The sequence below is a fragment of the Aythya marila genome (genome assembly GCF_965140915.1).
Source record: "Aythya marila genome assembly, chromosome: 23".
Taxonomy (NCBI): Eukaryota; Metazoa; Chordata; class Aves; order Anseriformes; family Anatidae; genus Aythya; species Aythya marila.
Window position 1 is genome coordinate 6,598,800 of NC_139064.1, and position 19,371 is coordinate 6,618,170.

A 19,371-nucleotide genomic window follows, 5' to 3' on the forward strand; every position below is an offset into this window, starting at 1 on the left:
TGTGATTTGTTGCATCCATGGGAACCTGTCTGCTTTCCACTCCTCTGCAGGTGTTTGAAGGCCCACAATAAACAAGGTTTTCCATTGCAAAGGGAAGTGGTGAAATTAATTAAAGAAAGACCTGAAAATGTGGCAAAGACATTGTCCATGGTGCCAGAAGGCTGCACGCTGACTCCCCTCCCTTGTGCCTTGGCCTAATAAAAGCTTTATTTTGGCTTGCAAGAATCTTACAGACTTTAAGCACACCAGTGAATGCCACGGTACACCATAAAAGGTGGCCAGTGTCTTGACCACTGGGAGGATGGCTTTTTGGGGCGAAACCTGACACAGCTTCTCGCCACCTCTGAGCATCTCCTACTCTTGTGAGTGCTGGGCTGACATTCCCAGGGAACTCTGCACCAGTGCTTGTCCTCTGAGGCTTCCTGCCTCAAATCCCCTTTCATCTGATCCCCTCCCTGATGCCTTTCCCCCCCACACACACTTGTCACCACTTCTCCCAGCTCTGGGGACATCTGCTTTGCCCATGTCCTGTAGAAACACTGAGGGGAGGGAGAGCTCGTTGGGAGAAATGTCATAGTTCTTGCTGCCTTTAAACAATAAGTTCTGGAAACATCTGAAACAGACATAATTCTCCTTTTCAAGAGCCCTATCTGAGCAGCTCCCCAAATGCTTGGCTCTAGCTTCAAAGTTGGCGTTTAGCTATAAATAAATAGCATTTCATTAAAAAGAAAAAGGAGAGAAATTAGCCAAAAAAACTTATACAAGCAGAAGCTTAACCAATGCCAGATAATGGGGCAATATGGATTTTTATTTTTATCCACATGGATCCATGTGCTCTTTATCTCCCACTGTAATTTATCCTTATAAATTAGGTTCATGATATTAAAATAACATTATAGCCTTTACCTACCACAGAGAAAGGCAGTGGAGTTTCATCAAGTGCTTTGAGATCCTTTAGATGAAAGGGACAATGACCTTGACCAAACAGCCTATTGCTAATAGCTAAATGCATGCAAGCACTTTGCTGAGTAGGGAGGACGTGTTTAAAGATGAACCTTAATCAGCACTTAATTGGCAGATTTGTACCCATTAGGCTGATGCTGGGTAAGGAGAGCTCACAGTTACTGCTAATGTCTGTCCTGAAGCTGAGTTTCATTCTCCCCTCCAGTATAACCATAATGTCATCTCAGCATCTAATGGTGTGATCCCTTCCTCACCCCACACCTATGAGGGTGGCACCTTTGCCTGCACACCAATGTGCCCCAAAGCTTGTTCCTATCCCAGGCACAAGGGTTGCACGTGGTTTCAATGCCCATCCAGGGTGTTAATATTTATCCAGGATCTTAAAATACTACAGTGTCATGGAAAACATTATATTAAGCCCTATGCTGTCCTCAAAAGATTCTCCAGCCTCCGTGGCTGAGAATTCTCCTTGCCAGCCACCTGAGGCACAGCCCTGGGGGACGAGGTGTCCCTCCTGCTCAAACTGGTCTGGATGTCTAGTGATTTCTTCAGGATTTGTAAGCAGAAAACTTGTAGTTGAGCCAGGATACACAGAAATCAATGTTGCAGGGTCAGAAAAAAAGCACAGGGGTTGTAAGGTCAGGCTCTCAAAGCTTTGAATGGCCATCTCCAAGCCCAACTCTGCCACTCAAAATTCCTCCTTCCATTAGGCTTTTGTGGGAATTTGCTCCGTGTACAAGTTTAATTTTCTGCTGCTTTATCCAAAATTTCCTCAAGCCTTAACATTCCCCCAAATCTTTGACATAAAGGGGTATTTGTTTCTATTTGCCCTACAGACCCGCTTGTTAGGGGTTTTCTCCTCTCAATCATCCTTGTGTAGTCTTCGTCTGAGATACAGCTTTGACTCTTTTACCCATCGATGACATGAATTCAGCCTCAAAAATAAAATAGGTATTTTGCCGACGGAGTTACACTGCCCAGTGTTTCACCCTATGAATTTCAATAGAAGGAGATGCACACCTTTTGGTATAAATCCACCCACCTTTTTGTGGAGTTGTGTTTTTCCATGGCTACGCATGATGCAGGGAGGCAGGAGATCCTGTGTTTTACCCTTCCCATCTGCAGATAGCGGTGTATCACTGCACGGGGCCACGTGAGCCTCCTGTTTCCAGCTTGGCTCTGATCTCCTCCAAGCCTGCAGAAGCCAGGAGGATTTTAACCTGGTCCAGATGCCCATGTGAAATACATCCACCACTTTCTCCCATGTAGGCTCCTGGGGAAGGAGTTAAGTCATTCCTAACTGCAAACACAGCTCAGGCTATTAATATCTGAACTGCAAAGATGTGAGTAATACCCTCTAGAAGTTGAGCTCTTTGCAAGGCGGCACATCAGCAATGCTTGTTCTTGCTGTCTAAAACAAATGTCCTCTGTACCTTTCTTTCTCTCATTTACCAAAATTTATTTATTTATTTGTTTGTTTATTTACTGGAAAGACTGAATATGGACTCTGTGGTGGTGCAATGTGTGAAGCTGTTTTATTTATTTATTTATTTTTACTGGAAAGACTGAATATGGACTCTGTGGTGCAATGCGTGAAGCTGCACCATCATTAGCCAAACGATGTATGAAAGAAGAGCCCCAGCGGAAGAGCATCGCTAGACAGTGGGGATTTCCAGTGACTCATATCTAGTACCAGAAATGCTTTAAGATGTTGAGGAAAAGGCAGCCAAAATGTGCCAGGGTGTTTTTTACCTGCAGCCACCTGCTTGTCAGACATCATTTGCAGCTTAGCGTAGATTTTGGTTTTTCTTTGAAAAAAGTGCTTTTTCTTCAAGTGCACCACAGACTCAACTGCAAAACTGCTGGGAGCTGCCAAGTAGCCAAAAGAAACTTATGAAACCAGAGGCTCAGTCAGAATTTTGCCTCTCCACAAGACATGCCCCAAAGAAGAATCAGGATGGTTAGGTATAACCCCCTGCCCCCCCCCCCCCCCCAAAAAAAAAAAAAAAAAAAAAAAAGAAAAAGGCTGAAATGGGCAAAGAAATATTCTGCATTCCCTCCTCTGCACAGCAAGCATTCTTCATTTTCACTTAACCCCCACTGTTCAGCAAAGCAATCATGTTTTCTTTACCAGAAAAATAGTTCCCTCAATTTAATTTAATTAGAGCTGCCTTTGACCGTGGCCTTCAGACCTGGAAGATGAGTGCCACATGCCATGTGTCACTCCTAAGCCCAGTGGCTCACTGCCTCCTCAGGGACGCTGCAGACCATGCAGGACAGATACGAGATTAGTGCCTGAGAATGCCTTGTCCAGCCCGAGTGCATGGAGATAAGAGAGAAAAATATGTCTGTGCTGGGTATCTGTCTGCTTTCCTCTGCTGATGGAGCTAATAATGTGATTTTTGCTGGACGGCAGTCTGTCAGCGCCACCTCTTGGTTCATGGCCCGTGGGCAACCCCATCACAGTACCATGAACATCCCCATCCCAGAACCATCCCCATCCCCACCCCAACACTGCAAACATCCCAGCACCACCAACATCCCAGCATCAACCCCATCCCAGCACCACCACCATCCCCATCCCAGCACCATGAACATCCCCTTTCCAGAACCACCTCCATCCCCTTCCCAGCACCACCAACATCCCAGTACAACCACTATCCCCATCCTATCAACAACCCCTCCCAGCACCACAACCATCCCAGCACCATGAACATCCCCATCCCAGCACCCATCCCCATCCCACCACCACAGTCATACCCATCCTACTGCTGTGAGCATCCTGCACACACTTCCCACCTCCCTTCACAGCGTGGCTTCCCCTGAGGGTTCAGGCTCAGGGTACGATAATATACCTGAGGTCTGCAAAGCATTAAAGCGAGGATATTGTCAGATATATGAGCTCATCGTGGAAGCAGGCCAGACACATTTGTTACCGGGAGAGGAACTACTTCTTGCCCTGACCCACTTCTAACTTACTTTGTCTTTATTGTTATCTATCAGCACCTTCCCTACTCATTTGGAATAGTTTGCTTAATTCCTTTCCTTGACCTCCTTCTCCCCTGTATCCTCAGCAGCTGCTGTAGGGCCTGGCATGTCAGGGAGAAAGGGAAATTTTTCTCAAAAGAGGTTGTTCTCTCTTGATGTTCGCTGACCAGGAGAGCACAGAGAAATAGTGGTTGTTTCCGGGTGAATTAGTTCTCCTTGTCATCGGTGAGGATTTTGGCAAAGGTTGAAGATCTCTCTCTCTCTCTCTCTCTATCTCTATCTCTTTTTTTTTTTTTTTTTCCCTTCTTGATGCTTTGAAGGAAAATACCCTTGAAAATTGAGGCCAGGCTGCTGTAGGAAATCGGAAAGGTCTTGGCATGGTGAGGATCTGCCTGGTATCATTTCCAGGTAGGATTGAGCAAACTGGCTTGGGTGCATAGACCTCAAAAGACAGCTGGGTTGATCTCTTGCTGGCATCTTACCCTTGAGCTTGTCAAGGCGTTTTCTTCTCCTCCCCACATTCATGGGGTTTTTTCTCCCCCTGGATGCTCTATGGACATCCCACAGACTTTGGGGAGGAAGAAAATGCAAGTTTGCTAATTTCAAAAGCAAAAGAGGGGCTTGCATCTCTTTAGCACATGAAATCATTTTTACAAGAAACTTTCTGTCCCTCAGACATCCCTATAATTGCTCAGCCATGAAGCAGAGGGTTTCCAAAAGGAGAGGTTTTACTTGTGCAGAGAACTGGAAACTCCTTCCCTTAATGAAAACCTTTCTTCTTTCCTTTGGTTTCCTCTGAAATTTGAACTGTGAAATGCTGAGATTTGGAAGATGGATCTTTCCTTGCAGGTGGGAGGAGGATGCAACCCCCTCCAAGTGACAGATATCCATGCTTGTGCAGCTGTGGAGAAAAACATCAAGAAAGAAAAAGCATGGAAAAAAAATCCATGCTGGGAGAGGCACAGAAACTTCTCAATTTACCTCCAAATATATTAGTGCATTGAGACGAGTTAGAAACCTCTCCAGGTCTGTGTGCCACAGCTGATGGAAAGAAGCATTATTTTCCTCCATGGAGTCAAGGAAAGAGTCAGACAACAGCAGACAGCAGCAAGGGCTCAGAGATATGAAAATATTACAAAGATGGCTATGGGATGCTGTACTGACTCAGATTTTACAAGTCACCTCTATATTTTTGGAGGTTTCATTTCTACTTTACTCTTTCCCCCTTCCTTCCCTCCTGCCTTCTGTATTTTCTAATTTTAACGGGGACTGAGCATGCTAAAGGGAGGAAAGGGGAAAGGGCAAAAAGCCAGTAGGGGTGCAGAGGTTAATTTTCTAATGAATTTGGCTAATGGGAAAGAAGTCTTGGAGAAGATCGCTCGATGGCAATTTAAAGGCAATTTCAAAAGCCAATTAAAGCATTTTCCATCTCTTTCACCCGTGACTCTTTTAAATGCTTTTCTGAACTCTGCTTGCTTGAGTTTGGCTTTCATGGCAGGAAAACAGACTAAAACCAGAGATGTCTCCTGCAAAGCGAGGCTGTGCCCACTGCTGCAGCAACTTTTTGGCATTGCTGCTGCCTGCTGTGTTTGGCTGCAGCGCCTCCAGCCACCAGCTCCCACCCAGGGCAACACCAAAATAACCAAATAAATTAAATTTGCTGTAAAGGACAATGAAGAACAGAAGCCCTCTTTTCCTTTTGTAGCCATTCCATGTCCTGGTTGTAAGAGTTACAAGGTCTTAAAAGCGAGACTCAGATGACTTAAGTCCCCAAAATACTTGCTGACTTGGGGTTTTGAAGACTCTACACTTTATTCTTTGAGTTAGGAAATGAACCATAAACTCACTCATGTGCAGACAGAAGCACACACAACAAGTATTCCATGATATATATACATATATATAAATATATAATGGGTAGCTCAGGGCAGCTGCCTGCCACTTTCTGTTTTGCTCACTTGCCTGGTGGTAAAATTGTGAGTGTCTGAGGATGTGTGTGGGTCTGGTAGCTGCAGGGGCTCTGCAGCCATCTGCACATCCCAGGCTGGAGCTGCTAATCCTGCCTGGCTCTGTCATGGATGTGCAAGCATTTGAGTCACCCAAATCCTAGCTAGTTCAGCCGTACCCCAGTTTGTGTAACCCACAGAAGCCATAATTGCTTCTAGAGGGCTGATGGATTTGTTTGATCCACCAAGGCCTCCTAGATGGGTCTTCTGGTGCTGAAAAGCCACCTGTGGAGGCAAATTCCCATTTTGGTCCCCCAGGTGACCTTGCACAGCTCCCTTAGCATCACTCTGCCCTGTGAATCTGAGCCCCTCTGCTCTCCAGGTGCCTTACAGGTGGCTTCAGAGAGGTTATGGCTTTATATAGACATCTATGATTACTAGATTAACAAGCATCTGAGCTCAAATTAACAAACACCATAATCCAGTACAGAAAGAAAAACACTTTTCCTGGGACTTTTTTTTTTTTTTTTTTTTTAAGTACTCACCAAAATGCTTCTCTGGCAGGTAGTAAACTCCTGTGCAAAGCAAGTGTTGGTGCTGAAGTATTTTTGGCAAATCTTGTTGGATTTGAAACCCTGCGCACTGTTTCATTCTTTCCTCTTGGAAAGAGGAACAGGTCCAAAACAGAGCGGTTGAGCAGCTGCCTTCAGTAGTTTTGACAGTTAATGTTTTTGACAGGGCAAAGCCATCTGGGTTAAAGAACACAGAGAATCTGCAGACAGAAGTGAAGGGAAAAGAGTTTGGAGCAGAGGGTTAGGCTTTTGTAAAGCAGTACAAGCAGTACCTGAGGTGAGCTGTGGGATCCTGGTGGGAAAGATTGCTGGAGTGAGCTGTTGGAGCAAGGGATCTTCTCCAGGGTTGAAATGCTCCAGGCCAGCTCCCGGGGGTGATTTGCATTAAGTACTGAAAAAAAAAAAGCTCAACAAGGTGCAGAAGGCTGTGGAGCGGATGGAGCATCCCTCGAGGAATATAGCGGCTTGGAGTGCAAAGGTTAAAAGCAAAAAGCAGAGGGCGAGGGTTCATATCAGGATGTGCATAAAGCAATACTTTGTACTTTGCATTCCCAAAACTGTCAGATTTTGAAAGCTAGGAACTGTTAATATCATGCTTTTGGATGGCCTTGTATTATTTTATCTCACAGCTCATGGCTTGAGCCCAGGACCTGTCTCTGGGTGGCAGCTCGTGGTTTGCAGAGCTGAGATACGGAGCTCTCTGCTTCCTCGTGGTTTCAGCTGAGTGGTGTGTAACTGGGGGAATCCTCTTGAATACAGACTAGCAAAAAGTTCTGGCTTAATTAACGGGAAGATAAATGAGCAAGCTGCTTTGAACCAGCTGGAGACACAGCCCTGTGTGTTACTAAGTCAGCACTTTCTCCTGAACTTCTATTTTAGGCTTTTTGGGTTCTGCCATGGCACCAACAGTTGCTTTTGTTGTTTTCCAGTGAGAAAGACAGCACATATCCATGGGGTCAGGTTCAAAAAGTGAGAGTAAAGGATTGTGGAAGGAAAAAAACAATGGAGAGGGAAGGACCTGCAGGGCCTGAGCCCAGTGCTGACCTGGAGCACGTAGATAACCTTTTCTTTGCTTAATTTAGACCAAGCGTAGGTGTATTCCGGGGGGAATATTTGAATCCATGCTTACAAATAATGATGTAAAAGGAAGTGCCGGCATGGTGAAAATGGATCAGGAAAGAATTAATTGGCCAATAAGGGTGTTCAGAGCATAAACTTTGCAGTCTGTTCCTGTTCCTCCTTGCACTGGAGTGTAGCCAGGGCAGCCCCTGGGCTGTGCGGGGAGCAGCGACTGGAGATCAGGCACCCCATCGCACCCAGGGCCAGACCCACCCAGCTGCTCTCACCATTTTTCCATCCAGATTGTGTTTAGCCTCCAGCAAGCACCAGTAGAAATAATGTGAGCTTTACATAGAGAATCATGGCTTTGTCCTCAAGAAGTGTGAAACACCCAAGCTTGGTACATGCCCCTGCTGGATCGGGGCACAGCAGCAGCATGCTGGAGGACGCGTGCAGGAATAAATCCTAGAGAATTGCTGCTTCTAAAGTGATTCTTTATTTGTTGGCTGCTTGATGCAGTGCTGACCTCAGAGCGCTAATAATACTGATGGGCTCTGGAGGCTTTTTAGCATGTGCATTTTAATGTAATGAACTTTGGCATCTAAAATGTTTTTCCCCTTTTCGCTTCTCCTTGGGGCTCGAAAACAATGGGGTCAGCTCAGACTTGGAGCAAACGGACAAAGACAACACTCACTTTAATGCGCAGAATTATATCATCAGCGGCCAGAGGTCACATCCTGCTGTCTTTTTAAAGATAACTCCAGCCCCTCGCTGTTTCCCTGCTCCCTTATAAACCTGGCTCGACCCATACCCTGTAGCAGCAAGAACACACAGCCCAACATCTTGGATTAGTTACGAGTGTCTCAGATGCGCTCCAACTCGTATTTCATATCATTCCCCCAACCATAAGATTTGAGTTTGTCACATTTACTGGAGACTAAAGCACAAACATGTTTTATTCATTATCTGTCCTCGTCTCCGCAACAAACACCTGCAAAACATTTCGGCTCTAGACCAGAACAACGAGGCTTCATTAGGCATGACACTTTCTCCCTGGCTTGGATGACGAAAGTACATTTTATCCCTGCACTTCTATGCTGTGAAATTGCCTGGAGATCATCACCTTGTACAAACGCAGACTCCAGAGACCTCTCAGCTGAGGTGGGGAAAAAGGGATTGAGGTGATTACGCAGCCCCGATCACCGTGATCTGAGGGGGCGTTTGGACAGCACCAAGTTATTTTAACCTTGTAACATCCCAAAGAAAGCACAATCCTGCTTCAACAGGGAAAAATGCCACACAGAGGAGCAAAACTTTTGCACATTGTTATAGAGGGGATTTGAAAGCTGTCTCGAGCAGAGAGCCCCTATTGTTATTTTTATTTTAACCAGCAGATGATATCAGAGCAGCAGTTCAAAGCTCCTTGCCCACCACAGCCTGAGCCATTCCTCTTCGCCAGCTCCTCTCTCTTGGCCAATGAATATTTATTGGATGCAAAACAGAAAAGCTTCACCAGGAGAGGCAGAGAAGCTGTTTTTCTTGCAAAATTCACCAGCCCCGTGCTCGGGGTGAGCCTTGCAAATAAGGGAATGAGGTCCACAACCTTCCCCTGAACCAGGCACAGCCTGATGTTGGTCAGTGCAGAGCTGAGTGTGCTCCCTGGACCATGAGCATCACATCTCTGCATTTTGGCTATTTTTTTCCCCACCGATTCACCCACCTACATCCCACATCTCTCCTTGCCAGCCTTCCCTGGGGACTGAATGGCTGCCAGCAGTGTGGTTCCCAAGCAGTCCCAAGCCATTGGGTTTTATTCCTTTACATGGATTGCATTTAACGCTGCATTGCTCTCTGTTTGCTGCCCCGCACATCTGTTCCCCAGGAGGCTTTGTTATGTTGCTTTCCCTTTAATTATCTTCATAAACGTACAGTTTTTCTCTCCTCGCCTTCCCTCTTTCATTTCCAAAGTCTTTAATCACTTGTTTTCCTCCCATCTCTTCTTGATTTTTCTGACATGTGCAATAAAAATGCCAGTAAAATATTCATGAAGATGCACTGATCTAGGATCTCTGAGATCCTGCCGATGAGATGCGTATTGCCATGTAATTAAAAGATACCGTCAATAAAGCAAGATATTGTGACAAGCTAATGGCCTCCTGCTATTTGAGGGAGGCCAGGGAGATGCCAAATCTGATTTTGCATTTAGCATTACAGCAGTTGCTGGTTAAAGCCATCAAAGCAAGCAGCTGGCAAGGACACCCCCGTGCAACAACGGTTCATGGCAGAGTAAAGGCACATATTTAGTCAGTGCTAAATGCAGAAGCAACCTTTGAATTATCAATATTTCACTTTTGGGGCTAAAATCATGAAATAACATCCCAAGGACTGCTACATTTCACAGTCAAAGGCATATAGCAATGTGGTTTAATGGGGGTGCAAGGGCCAGGCTGTGCTGATGCTTGTGGCACCTGCAGCTTCCCATCTCAGGGACTTTCATGGTGTTTTTATGAACAGCCATTTCTTTCTTCATTTTTAGCCCTCTGCCTAGTGATCTCTTCAAGTGGTTGTCATTTCTTGCAGTGGTAAAGGCAAGGATAAAGGAGAGAAAAATATTGAATAGTCTCTTTAAAATAGGTTGCAATATTTGTCACATCAATTGTTTAGCATCTGGCTCTGGATGGAAGGTGCCCTTAATGCAGAATACATTTTCCTGTGCAGTTTCAGAGTGGGAAAGCATCATTCCAGAGAACAAGGTGTCCAAAACACCTTTACATTTTTTCTAACACTGCCAGGAAAGCTGTAGATGAGATCCTGGCTGAGGGAAGGCAGGCAAAGGAATTTCACCCAGGCACCAGCTGGGAGGAAGGATGCAACAGCCATCACCCCAATTTCCAAACACAACATGCCAAGACGGACCAAAGGACAAGCAGGACACATCTCTTCTTCCCCTGTCCCTGAGCGAGCATAGCATAGCATGCAGTGTGCTGGAAGTAGGTGAATTTTTGAGCAGGCAAGGGGGGGAAACAGCCTTTCATCCTTCGCCTGCCTTCCTCATTACTAACCTGTCTGCACACAATCGGCTTTTTCATTGTGCGGCTCAAATGGTGTTTTGCCAGGCTAAATATCAGCCCAGCAGCCCAGCCTCTGATTAGACGTGTCCCTGGGGGCATCACTGAGTTTTGCTTTTAACCCCTCTTCACTCCCTGCCCTTCCCTCCGCATCCCTGGTGAGGCCTCCCTACCCTTTCCTGTTATTGTCCTGCCTGCTGCTGATAAGATTAAATACGTGCCCTTCAAAAAAAAAAAAAAAAAAAAAAAAAAAGACCTTTTTTTCCCCTGTACCTTATTGTTCTTCAAAGAGATGGGGAAGACAAGATCCTGCTCCTAACTCCTGCTAAGAAAAGTCCGTGATCTATGAGGCTGAATAAATAACCCTGAGTCCCTGCGGTGCATGCGAACAGTGTTCACCTTGGTAATTGAAATGCGTTCATGGAGAGACCTTGGTTTTTGCCTCCCTAATTCAATGCCAGGGTTATGAGGGACTTTTTTCTTTCTTTTTTCCCCCACTGAAAAGCAAACTCTCTGTCCACAGGCAGCCTGCTAACTGCTTGCCCTGCAAAACTCTTTGATTCTGATGATGCCGAAGGTTTATGACGACTCGGGGGGGTTATATATGCCTTGTGCTCTTTGCTTGAAGCTGTGTCTGGAAAATGCAGAACTACCGTGGAGTTGCTTTGCATTTTTGCTAAACACATCTCTGACAGTGTTGGCTGGACTGCTTGGGTGGAGGTACAAATTTATTTATAAGGCTGTTTTATGTGGGCTTCTGCTGACATGATAGCATAGCTGTGGCAGGTAAAATAAGTTCATTTATAAATATATAAATACGTATGTTTTTCATCCTAAAATGCTGAAAAGATGAAGCAGGTGTAGGTTGGGGTCCAGCAAATTCTGGACCTTTTCCAAAATCCCAATTCTGTCATGGAGAAGCCCAAATCATGGTGAGCTCCTGGATGTGTGCTGCTGTTGGAGTGTTTTGTGTCCTATCTTGTGTGTACTACAGAGCCACCCCCACATGTAACATTGTCACTTCACACGTCCCCCGAAATCCATTTGATGAGCAGTTCTACTCTCCAACATGCCCTCTGTGCCGGCAGGGAGTGGTGCTGGAAACTTTTCCACTGTTCCCGTTCCCAAATGCAAGCCTTAGGGTGTGGTGTGGAAAAATGTCCCAATGCCAAGGGCCCTGGTGTGCCAAGGGCCAGATCCGCTGCTGGTGTCTGTTGGCATGACTTTACTCTTGCCCCTGCTTTGATGAGCAGGGCCAGCAGTGTTGGGCTGCTCTGGGGAAAGAGGTCAGGATCTGACCCTCCTGGTTCCCCCAAGTCACTCCCAAAGCCCCTGGTGTCCCCAGGGATGGCACTTGGAGCACAGGGCTATTTGGTTTTTAGCCTGGGCAGGTTCAGTTAGGGTAGTGCTGGAGAAATTGGTGCTTTTTCACCCCCCTAAAATGCCATTCAACAGATACAGTAAGTCAATCTATCCAGAACAGGCTGTATAGGATATATTAACTCCGCACACTTTGCAAAATACTTAGAAACTGAAGCAATATGTATGGGGTTAGCAGAAATTGAGCCGATGACCTTAAAACCTCCTTTCCTTTCCCATCTTTTGCCTTACTTTCAGCAGCTGGAGGTGCAGTGAAGCTGCTTTGGCCTCATCCTGCCTCTCCATTTGAGCAGCAACCAAATGCTCTCAGTCAAGACCTGCAGTGGGTCCCACAAGTCTCCACAGGGGCTTGGAGAATCCCCACCTATTACGCCCTGGGATGGCAGGCAATAATTCACCCCCCAAAACACCTTGCCTAACAGATCCTCGGCTGCTGAATGCAGATCTGAAGAGGCAGCCCAGCATGCTGTGCTAGAAAACCAATTGGAAATTATAAGTGCTGGCCCACAGGGAAATCCAGCATTTATTTCATCTTTGCAGTGGGGAAGGGGGAAAATACTGCCATCAGGACTGGAAAACTTCCATCTGAATCAGGGTAAATTTTACAAGAGAAGTTTCCTTTCTGCCGCAACAAAGGGTGCAACCACCACTTCTTGTCTCTGTGTTAAAATACCCCATTCCCCAATTAACCCATCTATCCCCCAACCCATAGGTAAAAAAGATTACTGCGTAGCCAACATCTAATACTCCCCAGAGCGTGTCCAGAGCTTGACAGCCTTCAATAGGTTAATTTTTCAAAGCGGTAAGCTGATATTTCTGCATAAAATGCACATCTGCAGGGTAAATGCTATTAAGTGTCGGTGAATTATGGTCCCAGAGTACAGATCACTTGAGCCTTAATGCTACAAGCACCTTAATGTTTTTTTGAATGAAGTTTCTGCTAATTGCTTCCATATGATCACTTTTTCTCTTTTTATTCCCCTCCTTAAGTTTTTGTCCCACCACATACAATGTTACAAATAACAGGCTGTGAAATTATGCCTTGTTGGTTAACATGGGATTAATGCCCACTCATGGATGTTTTTTTGCATGGGGTTTTTGGCACATGGATATTGGTGGAATTATCCTCAGAGGTTAGGGATTGCTCCAAAACCCAAGCTGAAGGAGGTTGAAACACAGAAAAAGCAAATCTTTGCCCTGCAAACATGCCACAATAGCGTGATGGAAGCTCCACCTTGGTGCTCTGCATTTTTTGGGGGGCAGGAGCCCACCTTTAGCCCCTTTTGGTGCCTTCCAGCTCCATTTTTCTCAGTTCAGGACTCAAAGGTGGCCTTTTTCCCCATGGTAATAACATGCTCTCTGCCTGGATCTGCAGCCCTGTCCATGCTGTATCTTCCTCCCTTTTAGCCCCAATTTCTGGGGGCTGAGGCTGAAGGATCAAAACTTCCCCTGACCTCCAGCGTGCAAATGGGAGTTTAAAAGTTTTTTTGGCAGCAAAGCTTGCAGGCATGATGTAAGAAAGGGGGATGCAGGTCCCTTGTGCAAGTGCAGTGGTTTGTGGTCTGCAGAGGCATTTCCAAAGCTGCAGTAACAGCCATACTTCTAATGGCAGGAGCAGGGAGGAGAAGCACGTGCCTTGTTGTTGAACATTGGCTCTGTGGCGTTTCCCCTCTCAGCATCTGGATCTGACCTCTTGCTGCATCAGAGCAGAACAAAAGCCCAGGCAAGCTGTGGGAAATCCTACCTGGACATCTCTGCCTGCACCTTGGAGGCCCTGAGACCTGCTAGAGCAAACAGGAACATTAGCATCTATGGCTTCTTCTATCCAGCTGCACCATCTCACCAGAGCTTTAATTCCTCCTTCCCCAAGCTGAATTCAAACAGCAGAAAATTAACAGAACTGTCCCCTGTCCCCCGTCCCCCCCCCAAAAAAAAACAAACAAACAAAAAACAAACAAACAAACAAACAAAAAAAGTCCCAACTGATTTTGATTTACTGGGGGAGAAACAGAGCAGTTCTGGGTGATGGGACCTCTGATTTCCAGCCTGTATTTTTTAATGCCAGCTCCTGGAGGCTTACAGATGGGATATTGCAGAAGAGCCCTAAAAGCAACTGAATTAGTGGCACTGGAAATATAACAAGAGACCCACGGGCTGCTGGAGGCTGTTGCTGTGTACAACCCCTTAATTAAAGCCTGAATCCCTTATTCTGGTATGCAGAGGTGCACTTCCATTGCTGATAACATGATCAACCTCTACCAGCGTAAGAGAGAAAAAGAATGACCCAAAGGATGCGGATAAGGAGGTGTTTATCCATTACTGGAGTTCAGCTCAGGTCATGCTGCTGGTGGGGATGGTGCCAAGTCTCATATTTCCTCCCCTCCAAGCAGGGTCAGAAGTGGTAAAAAGTTTGGCCTTTGGGAAGGCAAAAGATTCTCAGAGGTGCCAGGGCATTTCTCAGCTCACCGAACGTCTGTGCTGCCTTGGCTTGAAGGAAGAGACCTGGGTGTAGCTGCAAAAGGGGGAGAGATTGATCTCAAACCAGACAAAATCTATATAAAAAGCTTTATGACCACCACAGCAGTGGCAAAGCATCTTCCCCTGGGTGGGATTGTAACTGAGGAACCTGTGGAAATGCTGAGTTTGGGGTTTTTTGCAAACACCAGCAATCAGGGATGACAGAACGGGAACTGCAAAAGGCATTTGCAAACCAAAGCCAGGGGATTTCTCGTGGCTTAATATAAAACAAATCCTTTCACTCATGAAACATGTATTTCTTCCAGCATGACTTTTTCATCCACCTGTGTTCGCATCACTTCAAATTGCAATTCTCACCCGAAAAGAGCGACTCTGTTTATATGTATATGTATGCATGTGTGCCTGAGAGTACAAGTGCATGTGACTCTATTTGTACATGCTTGTTTTACTCAAGAGCTACACAAAATACCTGCAGTTAAAGAGAAGAAAAACATGCATGAAGGGTTAAGCTTTTTCTATACCATGAACTTAATTTGGATTAAGGGAAGGAGTTAATTGAAAGCAGAATTGCTCTCTCCAATGAACTCCCTGCGCGGATGCTCCCCGTCTGAACCAGGAGTGCCAGATTGTGCAAAGAGCAGATTCACACTGGGTGTGGGTCGGGACCGTGTGCCACACGTGGCATCCGCACAGCATCCCCTGCAGGGCTCCTTGCCCCAGCTGGGGAGCTGCTCTGGTAGGAGCTGGCATTGGTTTAGATGAGGCTTATTTGTGTTCGTGCTAAGCCAATTCGGAACAGCCTTGGCTGTAAACCGGAATAAACATGTCCACATCGAAGACTGCATTGCATAAATTAATTCGACTTCAGTAATTAGCCAGAAGGAAGTTTACCCCAACCAGTAAACCTTAGTGGATAGGGAATTCATTAAACATCTTTGTTTTGCCAAGCACAGAACTGGTTTTGCAAATCAAAGACTATTTTATTTTTTAATTTATTTATTTTATTTTATTTAGTTTTTCTGCCAGGAAAAACTCTTGCTTGTCATTTCCAAGCTCCAGCCAGCTGAACACAGCAGAGATGGGTGCTCGGCTTCCCTGTATTTCATTTCTTGGCAGCAGCAGCATTCATTCTATTTTGTCTTTTAATTCCAGAGATTTATTGACTCACACATGACATGACCACTTTCAAAGTAAGGAACTGGGAATGCGAGGCTGATGCTGAACATTGCTCACCACATTGGGGTTTCACAAAGAAATGCAAAGCCCTCTGCTTTTAAAGAGGAGAAGGAAAAGCACTACACCAGGGCCCTTTTTTGGCTTTCTCCCATTCTTCTGCATGGTTTTCAGGTCCCTTTTTGGTGGAGGCATGGCACAGGTGAATGGCTCTCTGGCTGCTCAGGGCCAGCTGGCTGCAAGACCCCAGCTTTCATTTCCCAGAGCAAACCAGCAGTGCTCTTCTTCTAATGCTGGTGTCTCTTTGGTCACTGCCTTCCCCCTGAACCAGGAGCTGGATCTGGGACTGGTGCAGCATGGATACATCACCAGGAAATCGCTTTGGCTGAAGGGATGCTGCATGTGGCAGTGAGCTGAGGGGCTGCAGCATCGGGGCCACCTCCTCTGCAGAGGTTTGGCCCAGCTAGGAGCCCCATGATATGGATGGGCTGGTGGCAACCAGATGGCCCCAAAGCAACCATATGTTCCTGACCAGAGGGATTGGATGCACATGAAAATGCATGGCTAACTGAGCAGGTTTCTGCAGCTTTCAAAGATAGCAGGAGGCCACCTATCCCTCCTGGCTGCTCTGGTAGTTTCTGCTTTCTGCTCACAACACCAGCTCCATGAATAAACCCAGCCAGAGACCTAGGAAGATTTCTTTAGTTTTCCTTCATTCACTTTATTGCATTTATTCTTCAGATTAATTTTCTTGGCTGGCTCTAAAGCCTGATGCTTGTGAAGGCTTCCTTGGGGAGATCTTTGCAGGCAAGGAGAAGGTGGAGCCTACAAAAAGCAGGCAGGGGTATGGTGCAGCAAGTGATGTAAACTGAAATCTGGTTCTGCACGGACCATGCTGGGGGGAAGAAGAGGAAGAAATTCAGAAAATCTGGGGGAATAGCATTGGGACTGCCTGTCCCTATGCTGTTCTGTCCTGTTCAATGATTATGTCTTGTGGAGGCTTGTGGGAGATGGCTGTGCATGCAGCATCTCTTGTCCCTGCTCCTCAAACCCTTGAGGGTTATGGGGTTCCCTGCTACTGCATCAGGTGCCTGGTGCAAGCTGAATATTAGTGTGAGCATGGTCAGAGCCCTGTCAAGGTAATGCTGGAGCATGTAAGCATTTATTGCAAATAGAAATGGGCTGGAGCAATTACAGCTAACTGGAGAGCTGCCCAAAGCCCCCAGATCCAAATTTCTAGTGTTTTCCCCACCCCCTCCCATCCTCACCCCCAGCCCTTGCCTCCCTGGGAGGCTGGAGTTGTATTTCTTTGCAACTAATAGCCAGACTATGAAATCACCTGAAAATCATGATTCCCGTCATATTTCTAAGCCAGGGGGTGAGTGGGGGAAAATCCTCCCTCTTCTCTCCCCTCGAGGACCTGCTGATGGGTTAACACCATGCTGGATTCATTATGGGGCAGGAAGGTGGGGGGAAAATAATCTGACATCCTGACACCTTCCCCCCTCCCCATATCCTGTGTCTTAGCCGATGAGAAGGGAGATACTAGCTCTTTAGTGGCACTGATGTTTTTATCCCTCCTAATGGGAGGAGGGCAGCGGAGACTGGGGAGGATCGAGGGGGTGAGAGCTTGGGGGGGGGAGGGTGGAAAGTTTTGGGGGAATGAGGGAGACTTAGGTGAAGGTTGACTCGGAAGTTGTACAAGGAAGGAAATCCATCGATTTTATTAAAGCCGAGTAAATTCCCTCTTTTCCAGTGCTGACAGAGGAGCGGTGTAAGTTTCTCTCTCTCTCTCTCTCTTTAAAAGCAAATTACAGGAGGGAAGCAGTGTTCCTGGAGAGAAACACAGACAAACGTTCACACTTTGTCATATTTTTTGCACTGGGAAGGAAAAGAGGTTATGCGAAGTGGCATTCCTAAAAGGAGCTGCAGACAGTCTGTGGCTGGGAACGGCAGCAAATGGGGCCTCTTAGTGTAAAACAACCCAAAACCTTGCCGCCAAAGCCAGCAGCAAAATAAGACAACTTCTGATATTTTCTTAACCCTTTTCCCCTCCTCCTTTTTTATCCTAGACTTGAAAAAACAACAACAAAAAGATACATTAGTGTACAGGGCAAGCCCAGAGCCCTGCAGCCCTGAAGCTGATGGGGTCACAGGGGAGAATTCAACCCCTCCTAAGCAGCCCCAAATGGGATTTGTTTTTATAATGGTTTCATAATGTTAGCTGTTATCTTTGTGGGAGATTTATGCTGAGGATTCAGTGTGCCTCTGCATACATTTATTGCATTACCCAGAATAACCAATCATTATTTTCCAGGTGGGGAAACTGAAGCAACAAACTGAAACTATTTCTAGGTCAACGCAGTGATCTGGCTGCACTGCCCAGCAGCCAGTCTGATGGGGCACACTGTGTTTTACCAGTGAGGATGTGCATGAATTTAGGAATTCAGGGTTTAGGGATTATGACTCACTGTTAACATGAATGGCAACTGCTTGTCTTTGCCCACCCCAGCAGCCCTACCCACAGATAGATCTACACATCATCTGCGTCACCCCAAAATGCTGTTGAGGCATGGAACAACTCCCAGCTACTCATGAGCATGCTGCAAAGTCCCCATTTTCAAATCCAGAAAAAAAAATAATAAAAAAAGCAAATGATACTTTAAATATCATTGACGCTGACCCCCTCACTTTGGGACTACTTGAGCACTTGGATGGCCACCTTGCTCATGGCTGCAGCAGTTTCTCCCACTTGCCTCTCATTGCAAGGGGGGAGGACTCAGATGGCTTAATTCCTCCAGTGCTTTCCAAGGGAGATGGAGAGTAGGGTCTTGGACATGCTTGTAAAGCCTGGGAACTCAGAAAATTAAGCTTTGCCCCAGGGAAATGAAAAAGAGCTAGAATCCATTAAAAAAAAATCACTGTCCAGGATTTAAAATTATTGTATTAAATAATTTGATGATCATTTCTGTGTTGTACAAGAGACGAAAGTCATTTTTGGTGTTAATGGCTTTTTCCCCCAAGGCAATCTGAACAGATATTTTGTTCCCTTTGCAGTATAACACATGCTTCAGACAGCTTCATTTGATTTCAGCAGGGTTGTGCAAAGGTCATTGGCAGAAGGTTTTAGGATCTTTTTAGCAAAACATGTTCAATTTGCTTGGAGGACCTGCCTAACTCCCCATTGATGTTTGCATGATGTGAAGGTGATTTATGGATGAAATATATGATAACATAGGCAGGGAGGAAATCTCTGGGGATGCTCAGATTTTGCAACAAGCTTTATGATAAGGGAGCACATTGCATTTCCCTGGGCAGGGTTTCTTGCTGGTGCTGACCAGGAGCAGGAGCTGCTGGGGAGCATGGCTGAGCCCTCCCAGCACCACCTCCAGCAGCACCCACATGCCCAAGGTGCTCCCTGCCCCTGCAAACTGAGCATGGAATGGGGAAAAAAGAGGCAGAGGAGATTCATTTGGGGAGTCCCAAGCCAGCAATGCCGTAAAGCCCACACTTACACACGTGCAAGGAAGCAACTGATGATCAGATTTGCTGTGCCAGGCCATAAATATGGGATTAAATTGCAGCAAGTGGATGCAAGTGTTGCAATCACTTTGTGGGATTCACTCCCAAATCACAAGGCCAAATCTGGCTAATTCCCCAAAACCAATTCATTCTTTTATGACAAGAAAAAGTCATGGCTTGGCAAAGTTTTCATTTCAAGAGCCACAGGGGATGAGGAAAAAG